General features: G+C 40.8%; 1 long non-coding RNA gene across 1 annotated transcript; it reads right to left on the bottom strand.

Moving 5' to 3' along the window:
* Positions 1 to 4,668: 4,668 nt before the first annotated feature.
* On the bottom strand, positions 4,669 to 12,295 carry LOC119021364. Its single transcript, XR_005075541.1, has 3 exons — positions 11,956 to 12,295; positions 10,461 to 10,553; positions 4,669 to 4,831 (listed from the first exon to the last, which is right to left on the bottom strand). It is a non-coding gene; the product is annotated as an uncharacterized LOC119021364 (long non-coding RNA).
* Between the last annotated feature and the right edge of the window lie 1,277 nt (positions 12,296 to 13,572).

Here is a 13,572-nt window from a genome sequence, read left to right on the forward strand (position 1 = left end):
GTTGACTGAAGGAATATCAACGAGTTCTCCGATGTTTCCGCTTTTCCATTTAAGATAATCCCACAGAGAGTAAAGTTTTGTTAGCGACCAGGTTAATAAATGGAGTTTGTAAATGATAACGTCTGACTGTGTGTGTGTGTGTGTGTGTGTGAGAGAGAGAAAAAGATGCATCCGATAAAGAAAATGAGAGAAAGAATAAGAAGAACACTTTTGACCTGCTCTACTCATAAAAGTTTCAGTGTTAATGCTCAGCCAGGCAGGATTATGATGGAATAACACACATTCAGTTGCATAATCTCAGAGGACTACATGGCTGTGTGTGTGTGTGTGTGTGTGTGTGTGTGTGAGCTTAGGGGTTGGAGTGATTTGGAAGCTGATTTGAGCGCTGACGAGCACCTCTGCACGTTATCTTCCCTCTCCCCTCTTCTGACCGTCTCACGCCATCGTTTTCCGTCTCGCAGCGCGTCACTTTGAATCTCCGTCATTTGGAAAATGTCGCCAAGTCTGTTGCCTTAATTAGGGCCCGAGCAGGGAACCTGCGAGGACCCTATTGTTTTTGAAGCGATTCTTCTTTTTTTTTTTTTTCTTCGGACGAAATGATTGCATTTTTCACTGCCTGGACATACCCAAAAACTCACCAAACTTGGAATATAAGTCACACCTGGCGAAAAATTTTATATTATATCTATTGTCGTCCTGAATTTCCACCACTAGGTGGCGCTGTTATTAAGCACAGCGCGTTTTGGCTTATAACTCCCATATACTTTGTCGCACATTCAAATTCCTTATATCTACGCGTTCAGTGAAGTGGGCTGAGTCTCGTGGTATAGGCCACGCCCATTTCCGCCTACCGTTTTTTTTCGCTACGTCGCAAAATGGCGAAAACCTACTTTTTCGAACTCCTCCCAGGCGATTTCACCGATTTGCACGAAACTTGGCACACAGCATCTGTGGACCCTCCTGACAAAAAGTTATTAAAAGAATTTTGATAGGCCAAACAATACTCAAGTTATTACATAACAACTTCCTGCAGATTTCCTGCCAAACAGGAAGTGTTGGATATCTCCACAACGGTGTGTCCAAATGACATGAAACTTGAGATAATACTTTGACATGAATTCCTGATGATGTGTCCAAAAGGTTAGGCGATGACCACAAGGTGGCGCTCTTTAAATTCAAATAGTTTATATCTCCACATCGGTTGGGCAGATTGACACCAAACTTGGTATAGTCATTGCCACTGCGCTCTTGAGGATATCTGACAAAGGACTTATCAATTGGCCACTAGGTGGCGCCCTGATGCCAGTTTAAAATTATATTTGGCCCTGTGCCCAAACCATAACACTTATGGGAATGAAATTCATAGGCGTGGTATAGACTAGCCCCTGCAACTTACACACCAAAAATGACCAGCAGGTGGCGCTGTTTTCCACTTGAAGGCGTTTTTGGCCCATAACTCACACATATTGTGTCACACATTGGTAAACCTTTTATCTACATGTTCCCTGCATGCAGCTGAATTATTTGGTGTAGGCCACGCCCACTTTTACATTAACTTTCCATTCGCAAAATTGCGACAAATGAAAAAGCTACTTTTTCAAACTCCTCCTAGGCAATTTGACCAATTGGCATTAAATTTTGCCTGAAGCATCTATGGACCCCCCTGACAAAAAGTTATCAAAAGAATTTTGATAGTCCTTAAAACGGCCGAAATATAAAACAACAAATTCCTGCATATTGTGTTGAAAGCAGACAATCTTGCACATCTAAACAAAATACGGTCTGATTATCACGTAAATGTTCATAATTGTGTTCCATGGACGGATGAGGCTCTGTGTAAAATTTGGTGCAAATCGGCCAATAGATGGCGATCTGGTCGCAGTCTGATTAGTTTGAATGGAAAGTAAATGGGAAAATCTTAAAATCCTCTTCAAAACTCATCGACTTTCAACCTCTTCTTGTGCTTCATGCTTTGAGCTACAGATACCATTCCACCTTTTAAAGAGTCGGAAGACCTTGAACTGTTGGGCATGTATTCAGTTTTTAAAAATCTCTTACGGTTTCCAAACCATCACAGTTTTAGTTTTACAGATTTTTAGGCCTTCTTCTGATTTTATAATGGGTGTGTATTGCGTGAGCTAGAGTGCGTGACATCATCGCCAGAGTGTAGAGCAGCTGGAAGAACTGGAGAAAAAATTCTCTTCAGCTACTGGACGATGATACTTTCAGCTTCTTCCTGAAACTATTTCGTTGCATTATGCCTCATGTGGACAAGTAATTAAATTAAATGTGAACGATGACTTCATGGGGTGATGTCACAGAAAGGGGCGGGACACTTGTACATATTATGTTTATAGGAATCTGTTTCTTACCTTTTTATTATGTTGTTCATTTTGTACTATGATTATCCTTTATTGTTAAATTGAACTGTCCTTATGCTGCTGTGACACACAGATATCCCCATTTGCAGAATGAATAAAAGAGTTCTGATTCTGATTCTGATCACGATCCATGGGAACTGCATGAGAAAGTCAGTGATGTAATATTCCAATCAGCCATAAATAAGAAAATGTTTCTAATATTTTATCACATTATGTTTGTGTTGGAGGCTGGACAAGCTGCAAGGAGCCATTTTATCTTATTTTCTGTGGGGTTTTTTTGAAGTTTTTATTTCAGTTTTTTAGGAGAATAATGCAAATTATACCTACAGAGTTCATTGTACATATTTATCATGTTGTGAGAGTGTTTCTTATATTTTTGCTGTCATATAACCTGTCAGGTAGTTTTTAATTTCTATTTTCTTTGCAGTGTTTCTGAAGCAGTTAAAAGACAAACGTATCTGTACATATCTTTAATGTGAGGCTTCTGAGGAATGTGGACATTTTTACAATCTCATACCGTTAAACACTAAAGAACACACTGTCCTCCGTCCCTCCTCCATTTCTTCTCCTTTGTTTTCAGGTGTTTCACCTTTTGTTTTGTGATTCGTATCTCAGCAGGCTGGACTGAACTTTACTGTGACTTTCAACTGCCTGTGTGGTAAATCATCAAAATCATAATGAAACTAAATATGTAAACTGTTTTTAAAGGTGCTCTAAAAATAAATACATTATTATACATATTATTATTTTTATAAATAAGGTCAATAAGACATACATCCTGGTCATGTGCCGCCCTCATCACCTCAAATGTTGACCGACAAACAGAGATGACATCATGTCAGCTCTGTCACTTAAATCCTGTCCTAGCAGCTGAACATTTAAGGTCAAAGAACCACACACTAGATTATTTAAAATATTGCTCCTTACAAAAATAAATATTAACATAATAAATTAAAAGTAAACCACTGTCAAGGTTTATATGTTAACTGTGAGAGCAGTTTAGATGTTGTACGTTTGTCCCCCTTGTAAAGTTTAATAAAACAGCTAAATAATAATAATAATAATCACTTAATAATTGAGAATGATATGACGTAACTTCCTGTGACTGTCTCCAGTCATTGCCGTTATTTTGCAATTCTTTCTCGGTGGGTGGGGCTGCAGTTCTGTACAGTAATGACATCACATGTTGGGAACAAAAACAACGTTTAGAGGTAAAATAAGACTTGAAGACTTTAACATGTGGCCCACACTTAAGTCAGACCCACACAAGTGAAACTGTCACAGGCAGAGGGAAGCAGTTGATGAGGCTTGTCAGCAGCACGTCGACTCTGTAACATCAGACAGGATCTGATGATGACTAAAGTCCAGAGGAAGTCGACACTCGTCCAGAATGTCAAAGATGAACACAACCTGCACATTCCTGCTTAAGTTTCAATAAAAGAAGTGATGAACAAGTTCCAACAAGCTGTACTGTTTCCCTTTCAGCACATTCAGCTCTCTGAAAGTGAATGGAAATGTGAACTGTATGTTCTGGTTCACTTTGTCTGCAGTTATTCTGCAACACTTTCTCCACGGGCGAGGATGCGATTCTGTATACAATAACATAACACAGTTGGAATAAAAACAAAGTTGAGAGGTGAAATAAGACTTTAAACAACATTTAGATGTGAAGGTGTGAACATGTGGCCTACATTTAAGACATTAAATGTCCCACACAAGAGCTAAACGGTGTTGACAAGAAGCACCAGTCACATAAGTCATTTCAGTCACACAGTTACAAAGAAAATGTCTTTATTTTGATTCCATTTGGTTACAAAGAAAAAAATATCGAAAATATTCTTCATTACATATTTTTAAATGTTTTCTCATTGGATTTTTTTTCAAATTAGTACATTTCTGCTCACCAGGTCTCATCTTCTATTTGTTATTAGTAAGTACTCAGTTTAAAAAACCAAGCTTCTCGTACAGGATGAGTAGGTCGGTAGCTGCCTAATTGTTTCCATCTTCTCTGCTTTAATAAAAGCAAAATGCCAATAAAAAACAGGGGAGTTTGTAGAAAGATGATGTGAATTAAGTGAGCAAACTGAACCAGGTCTGTTTCACAAGAGACTCATTTGATGCTTCATCACAGACGGACAGAAACCAAAGAGTCTATTTTGATGAGGATGTTCGGGAGTCTCACAGTCTGAGAACAACATGTCAGTCCAAAAAACTTGATTTACAGGAAATCAGGATTCATTTCAGGAAACCGTCATTCAACTCGTCCTCAGCAGCCTGTTCCTCTGCCCACAACTTTCAGCTCCTGGCTGCTCTCGTTCTGGAGAAACAAGCAGTGAACTGCAGATATATCAGCCATGTTTGATCCCCCTCGTGAAGTACAGGTTCAGGCTCCTGTGGCGTCTCCATTGATTGGCTCATCTTGGTGATTCGTCCTTTCAACTGTCCATCACCTGCAAGATGAGAAAGAAGAGCAGTGGTAGTTTCACGTCTCTTGTGCAGGTTTTGTGTCTATTTGTGGAAGTTTTTAGTGAATTTGTGGAGGTTTGAGTATATTTGTGAAGGTTTGTGTATTTGCGGAGGTTTTGTGTCGATTTGTGGAAGTTTTTAATGAATTTGTATAAGTTTTTTGTGGATTTGTGGAGGTTTGAGTGTATTTGTGGAGGTTTTGTGTATATTTGTGGAAGTTTTTAGTGAATTTATGGAAATTTTTAGTGAATTTGTTAAAGTTTTTCTGGATTTGTGGAGGTTTGAGTGTATTTGTGGAGGTTTTGTGTATGTTTGTGGAAGTTTTAGTGAATTTATGGACTTTTTGTGTATTTGTGGAGGTTTTGTGTATATTTGTGGAAGTTTTAGTGAATTTATGGACATTTTTTGTGAATTTATGGACGTTTTGTGTATTTGTGGAGGTTTGAGTGTATTTGTGGAGGTTTTGTGTATATTTGTGGAAGTTTTTAGTGAATTTATGGAAATTTTTTGTGAATTTGTTTAAGTTTTTTCTGGATTTGTGGAGGTTTGAGTGTATTTGTGGAGGTTTTGTGTATATTTGTGGAAGTTTTAGTGAATTTATGGACTTTTTGTGTATTTGTGGAGGTTTGAGTGTATTTGTGGAGGTTTTGTGTATATTTGTGGAAGTTTTTAGTGAATTTATGGAAATTTTTTGTGAATTTGTTTAAGTTTTTTCTGGATTTGTGGAGGTTTGAGTGTATTTGTGGAGGTTTTGTGTATATTTGTGGAAGTTTTAGTGAATTTATGGACTTTTTGTGTATTTGTGGAGGTTTGAGTGTATTTGTGGAGGTTTTGTGTATATTTGTGGAAGTTTTTAGTGAATTTATGGAAATTTTTTGTGAATTTGTTTAAGTTTTTTCTGGATTTGTGGAGGTTTGAGTGTATTTGTGGAGGTTTTGTGTATATTTGTGGAAGTTTTAGTGAATTTATGGACTTTTTGTGTATTTGTGGAGGTTTGAGTGTATTTGTGGAGGTTTTGTGTCTATTTGTGGAAGTTTTTAGTGAATTTATGGAAATTTTTAGTGAATTTTTTGTGGAGGTTTGAGTATATTTGAGAATGTTTTGTGTATTTGTGGAGGTTTTGTTTGTATTTGTGGAAGTTTTTAGCCTTTTTTGGGAGGTTTTGAGTGTGTCTGTAAAAAGCAGTTAACAAGTGTAAACACTGAGAGCCACAACATTAGAACCAGTGACAGGTGAAATAAATAACATGGATCATTGTGTTCCAATGTCATGTTCGGCTGTGAAACTATGGGTCCCAGCATTCGTGTGGATGTCTCTTTGACAAACACCAGTCACCCAAACACAGCTGCAGACCAAGTACACCCTCTCATGGCAGCAGCACTCCTTGGTGGCAGTGCGCCCCCTGCAGGACAACGCGCCTGCAACGCTGCAAAAACTGCTCAGGAACGACCCGAGGAACGTGGGAAAGAGCTCAAGGTGTCAATATGACCTCCAGATTCCCCAGATCTCAATCCAGCTGAGCTTCCACTGGATGCAGTCAGAGCCAAGAACAATCCATGGGGGCCCCAACATGGATGGCAGTTGGTTCTGGCGCATCCAGCAGATGCTCAGCTGAAGTGGGATCTGGACAATGAGGAGACCAGTTTGAGGCCTTGGGTTCTTTGCCATGAGGGGGTGCAGTTGGTTTGAACGGTGTTTGGGTGGCTGTGTTTGTCAAAGAGAATCCACAGAAATGACAGAACTCAAAGTTTCCCAGCAGAACATTTGATTGTAACAAGATGATCAATGCTCACTTCACTTGTCAGTTGTTTTAATGTTTCAACTGAACAGTGTATATATATATATATATGTTAAATGATTTTCATATTTTGCATAAATTTAGTTTTAACTATATTATTCATACTTTCACAGTACTTTGTCTGACAGCTTTAGTTACTAGTTACTTTGTCGATTCATATCAATATTAAACATTTGCTGATGAAACATGACATATTATTATAGATTAAGTTAATCAGCATTAAAAGCAGAAAGTTGAGATCTTAGAGAGGCCATGTGAGACAAGCCAGTGTCCTGCATTATGGAGGACAATTATTAATTAATTGATATATTGCATGATGCCGGCATACTTATAAAGCAATTCTGTACAAAGACAGCTGCTTTTTGTGTCTCATTCTCAGGTCGTCAAATAACGCACTTTGTGAGCTATTAACAGGACTCATAGAGAGTCAAGTTGTTAACAGTGAGAAGACATGTATTTTCAATTACATTTTATTTCAAGATACATTTTTTATATACATTTTTTGTGATTATCCAGTGGCTGTAAAAACTCTCCTTGAATCCTATGGGTTTTGAGGTGGGACTTAAGTCTGGTCTGGTTGGTCAGTTCACACAAGCCTGACCACAAACAACTGGATTGCTATTACTGAACTTTGGTGCCTGGAACTCTACAGTGGCGAACTGGCTATTGTAGCTTACGGCACTCAACATTGTTTAGCTAACAATGTTAGCCTGAAAAGCTTCATACCACGATGTTTTCGCCAGCAGAACAACAACTTCCGAGGGTTCATAAAGCTCATCAAGCACTCTCTGAGCACACAGTTGCGCGCTCAAGTGCACATGTACAAGAACTAAAAACAAACCTTCAATACACTCCGAAGGGTGCAAAATAACTAACAACCGCTCAAGCTGTTCCTAGCTATCAGTTCACAAGACAACAACTCCAAAGGCTTCATAAAGCTTATCAAGCACTCTCTGAGCACACAGTTGCGCGCTCAAGTGCACATGTACAAGAACTAAAAACAAACCTTCAATACACTCCGAAGGGTGCAAAATAACTAACAACCGCTCAAGTTGTTCCTAGCTATCAGTTCACAAGACAACAACTCCAAAGGCTTCATAAAGCTTATCAAGCACTCTCTGAGCACACAGTTGCGCGCTCAAGTGCACATGTACAAGAACTAAAAACAAACCTTCAATACACTTAACCTTCAATACACTCCGAAGGGTGCAAAATAACTAACAACCGCTCAAGCTGTTCCTAGCTATCAGTTCACAAAACAACAACTCCAAAGGCTTCATAAAGCTTATCAAGCACTCTCTGAGCACACAGTTGCACGCTCAAGTGCACATGTACAAGAACTAAAAACAAACCTTCAATACACTCCGAAGGGTGCAAAATAACTAACAACCGCTCAAGCTGTTTGTAGCTATCAGTTCACAAGACAACAACTCCAAAGGCTTCATAAAGCTTATCAAGCACTCTCTGAGCACACAGTTGCGCGCTCAAGTGCACATGTACAAGAACTAAAAACAAACCTTCAATACACTCAGAAGTACTCAGACAAATTAACAACCACTCAAAGTATCTGTAGCTATCATTTCACTACATCTCTACCATTAACATGACAACAACAACAACAACAACTGCTTCCAAAGAAAAAATGTCACCACAACACATTCAGATCGTTATCAGTGGTCTGCTGGGCATTAAAGCCGAGGGCCCTGTAACAGCTTTGTAATGATCTCTGCTTGGTGTTATCAAGCAGGATGCTGTTGCACACAGTTGCAAAGAAAATGAATTCCTGCAATTGTTTTCATTTAGTTTTATCACAGAGGTTCAACATTATCTTCAAGCAAAGGCATCGCGCCCATACACACTGAACTCGCGAGGGAAATCGTCATGGACAGTTGAGGGCAGAGATCCAAGCCGCTTTAGTGGCGTCAGGCTAGCTTCTACCGTGGCCCTGAGCATGTCCCTAGCCAGGCCGAAGCCCAAGCTAAACACGCACACTATGTGCACGCTTCTACCAACCATAGGTTTCTGGACATGAGGGACCTGTAAGTTGGCGGGATCGCACGAGGGCTCGTAAGATACGCTATTACCAATACCAGCGACTGATCAAAGGCCTGACTACTGCCATTCATGGAAAACACTGCTTACAGCTCCGATGGACTGCACTCGGGCATTTGCCATTGAAGATAGCTGAAGTCTGGCCAAGTTAAACTATAAATTACAATAACACCAGGTAAGCCTGGCAGACCACTAACAACGGGACTGCTCTTACTGAACTTTTGTCCCCAGAAAGCTCTACACCACAAGGCCTCCAAAACAACACGTCTCAGCTCAGTTCTGCTGGTGTCGTAGCTCTCAATCCGCTGCACTTCTACCATGAACAAGAATGCTACTGCTAACAAACCTTACACAAGCCACCAAAAATTAACATGTCTCCGGTCATTCTGCTGGTGTTTACAGCTCAGTTTGCTGCACCTCTACCATGAATGTGACCACAAGAACCGCTTCTAAACCAAAAACTTCACCACCACACAGCTGCACGTCAGAAACTGAATAGGATCCTTATTAGTGGCCTGCTAGGGGAATACGCCGAGGCTAATGTTAGTGTTGAATCTACATAAATGAAGCTGTCCATGTAAATGTAAAAGTCCCAGCTCAAAACCAACAGGGTTCAAAGGAAGTACAAGTATTTCAAACAGGTTTTGCTTTATCAAATCAAATCAGGTCAATCAGATTTTGATTTACTGAGAGGAAATATAGACATATAGATATTTTAGACATATATAGAGTATTTAACATGTGTATACACTGAGAGTCATATCATTATAACAGTGACAGGTGAAATAAATAACATGGATCATTGTGTTCCAATGTCATGTTCGGCTGTGAAACTATGGGTCCCAGCATTCGTGTGGATGTCTCTTTGACAAACACCAGTCACCCAAACACAGCTGCAGACCAAGTACACCCTCTCATGGCAGCAGCACTCCTTGGTGGCAGTGCCCCCCCTGCTCAGGAATGACCTGAGGAACGTGGGAAAGAGCTCAAGGTGTCAACATGACCTCCAGATTCCCCAGATCTCAATCCAGCTGAGCTTCCACTGGATGCAGTCAGAGCCAAGACCGATCCATGGGGGCCCCAACATGGATTGGAGTTGGTTCTGGCGCATCCAGCAGATGCTCAGCTGAAGTGGGATCTGGACAATGAGGAGGCCAGTTTGAGGCCTTGGGTTCTTTGCCATGAGGGGGTGCAGTTGGTTTGAACGGTGTTTGGGTGGCTGTGTTTGTCAAAGAGAATCCACAGAAATGACAGAACTCAAAGTTTCCCAGCAGAACATTTGATTGTAACAAGATGATCAATGCTCACTTCACTTGTCAGTTGTTTTAATGTTGTGGCTGAACAGTGGAGATATACATGTTAAATAAAATATAATTATATAATTCATAATATATATAAATGCAGGTGTTCGTTAAACTGAAACAATGCCAGCTGGCTACAATATCGCACTTAGTAAATATTAAAATACTATGACTTCCTTCTTTTATTCCCCATTGAACTAACCTGTACATTGCTTGCTTGCAAATTTGTTTGCCTTTTTAATTAGCTTTTTTAAAGACAAACAGAAAAAGAGGGAGAGAGACTAGTGTCCCAACAGTGACACTGTCATGGCTTCTGCCAACCCAAACTGTCGGTATTCAACGACCTGTGAATGAGACTCGACTATCCTCTAAAATCATTTACTGATCATAGAGTATTAATGAGCAGAAATTGACAAAACTCACACTTTCTGCCTTTAATTTTTGCACCTATATTGCACTGACCTGGTTGGACCAGGTGTGTCTCCTCTCCGGGTCTGATCACCGTACAGGCCACAGCTGTTCCACCTGAAGCTGAAGACAAGTCCCACTGTTCACCTGGAGAGAGGAGGAGGCACTTTAGTATAACATGATGACTACATGCATATATGTCTGTGTGTATACACATATTCTGATTGTAAGCAGAAAAAAGATGTATGGACAGAGTATAGACACATCTGGCAAAATGGGATTTCTTACAGGATTATCATTGCATAATAAAGAATGATATATCGGTCTGTGACCACGTGCATGACATCACCTCAGGAGTCTCACATCACTCTGCACTATAAAATCTACTTTCATCTGATTTAATAAATGTGTTTTTTAAAGGTAAAACAAATGTAAACCAAATGTAATAAGTTCTGAGAACATTAAGAGCTTTATACACGAGTAATATGATTTCAAAGTCTATCTTTTGACACACAGTGCAGTGATTGCAGTAACACATTAAACCAAAACTGAGACAAACACACTGAATACATGCTGTGCAGCTACAATGAGGCTGCTTATTTTGTGTATAAACTAATTTAGCTGCTCAAAATGACCTTCTAGATGCTGACATACTAACATACTGAGACATTATTGAGCACCTGGAGCCTGTTAGCTAACTGTGCTGTACTCAGATATTCAGCTGTAAAGATGATAGTATTAACAAGCTAACATTACACAGCACGATAATGGCGTCATGCTAACACTCTCCAACAGACACACACCTTAGCTAACATGCAAACCCGTCTGTAAAAACACAACGATGAAATGACCCAGACGTCTTTATAAGCTCATTATAGTGTCAGTAGCCCGTTAATAAAGCAGCTGAGCCGCTGGTAACATGTTTCCAAACCTTGCAGTGCATCTCCAACAAATTTAAACTCAGCTAGCTAACATAACCACTGACTTAAACTGACCAGTAAACGTTAGCTAACCAGCTTTCATGCCGTTTAAAATAATAAATAAATAAATAATACTTCAAGCCGAATTTAACGAAACTAGCGACTTGTTCTGAGACAGTGACCCAAATTTACTTAACTGTGCAGTGTTCATGTAATAAACACCGCAGATATAAAACGGCCAAAATCACAATGGAGTTTGGTGCATTGGGCAAAACATACAGTCCGCGGCGCGTTTAAGTGGATGTAATTAGGGGATTATGTTCCAGCCGAATTTATCTCAACACTAAACAGTTACACGAGACGTCTACAGTTTCGTGTTCAGTTATTTCAGAAACATTTGAGGCAAAAACAAATCTGACCGACATGAGAGGGAGGCTGGCTCCATTTTAACCGGCACTAGGCTGAGACAACATGGAGGTTACTTTGCAATGTGGAGCTCTTTGATATAAAGGAACATCACCTGGGCTAATCACCTGAGATCTATACAACTCCCACACAGACATGAACACACCTGAACTGAGCAGGTAAGCACACACATAAAGCAGATTCGTACAGAAGAGTTTACTGACCGTATTCGTGTCCTCAGAGTAGAGCCGCTGGAACCAGAGTGACGATCCAACAGCTATTTAAATACACATCTACAGTTTTGGAGGGAAATCCACTAATTTCACGCGGGAAACGAGCGAGACCGCCCCTTTTCGGCGTGCTCCACCTGCATTCGTCAGAAAGTCTGTGGGCGGGACTCATTGTGTTTATTCATCCAGTGTGAACTCATAATGGTGTTTAGCTCAGGTGGTAGAGCAGGATGTGAATGGAGGCTTTGCTTCTGCTCTGGGTTTGAGTCCCGCCATGGATCCTTAATTAGGGCCCGAGCAGGGAACCTGCGAGGACCCTATTGTTTTTGAAGCGATTCTTTATTAGGGCCCGAGCAGGGAACCTGCAACAAAATTCCTGCATATTGTGTTGAAAGCAGACAGTCTTGCACATCTAAACAAAATACGGTCTGATTATCACGTAAATGTTCATAATTGTGTTCCATGGACTGATGAGGCTCTGTGTAAAATTTGGTGCAAATCGGCCAATAGATGGCGATCTGGTCGCAGTCTGATTAGTTTGAATGGAAATTAAATGGGAAAATCTTAAAATCCTCTTCAAAACTCATCGACTTTCAACCTCTTCTTGTGCTTCATGCTTTGAGCTACAGATACCATTCCAGTTTTTAAAAATCTCTTACGGTTTCCAAATCATCACAGTTTTAGTTTTACGGGTTTTTAGGCCTTCTTCTGATTTTATAATGGGTGTGTATTGCGTGAGCTAGAGTGCGTGACATCATCGCCAGAGTGTAGAGCAGCTGGAAGAACTGGAGAAAAAAATCTCTTCAGCTACTGGACGATGATACTTTCAGCTTCTTCCCGAAACTATTTCATTGCATCATGCCTCATGTGGACATTTTCGTCAGCCAGCTCCAGAAGCGGACCGTCATCTCAGTCTTTGTCTGGGGAATCGTGCAGCAGTACACGCTCTTTTTTCTGTCTTCAGCGTGCATTACTTAATGCCAGCGGGAGCAGGGCACCAAATTATAAAGAAACGGCTTCTTCGAGGCGTTGCGTGCGGAAGCCCTGACGGCAGCATGCCCCGAGGTGCGTGGACTGCGAGGGCCCGACCAACGCTGCTCGCAGCTTTAATTATTTCTTTTTTCCCTTCCCATCCACTCTCTCCCTCTCTCTCTCTGTTCCTATCTGGGTGGTCTTGTCATCTCACATCAGTGTCAGCTGATCCTGACGTCGCTGCTTTGCAACTTGCAGTTGCCTTGGCAACGGCCGGGGATCGGGGCGGGCGGGCAGCCGAGCAGACGTGACCTTTATGCCCCGAACCTGATCACACTCTGCAGGTCAGGGTCCAGTCGGGATGAATTTTATTCCCTTGGTATAAATTCGGAGCTCTCTGCCGGATCAGAACCACCTGGGAAGCCTGATGCTCTGGAGAACGCGGACAGACGCGTTTTGTGATGTGGTTTCACGGCTGACAGTCGTTTTTACTGAATACATCCGGTGAAGTCTGCCTGGAGGAGCTCCTGCACGACCTGCAGTAACACTGTGACATTTCCATATAAATAAATGTCAGTTGCGCTGCTCTCTACACCTGCAGTTAATAAAGCAGAACATTGTTTTGACCTACTGTTCTCA

The sequence above is a fragment of the Acanthopagrus latus genome, chromosome 6, assembly GCF_904848185.1.
Source record: "Acanthopagrus latus isolate v.2019 chromosome 6, fAcaLat1.1, whole genome shotgun sequence".
NCBI classification, from domain to species: Eukaryota; Metazoa; Chordata; class Actinopteri; order Spariformes; family Sparidae; genus Acanthopagrus; species Acanthopagrus latus.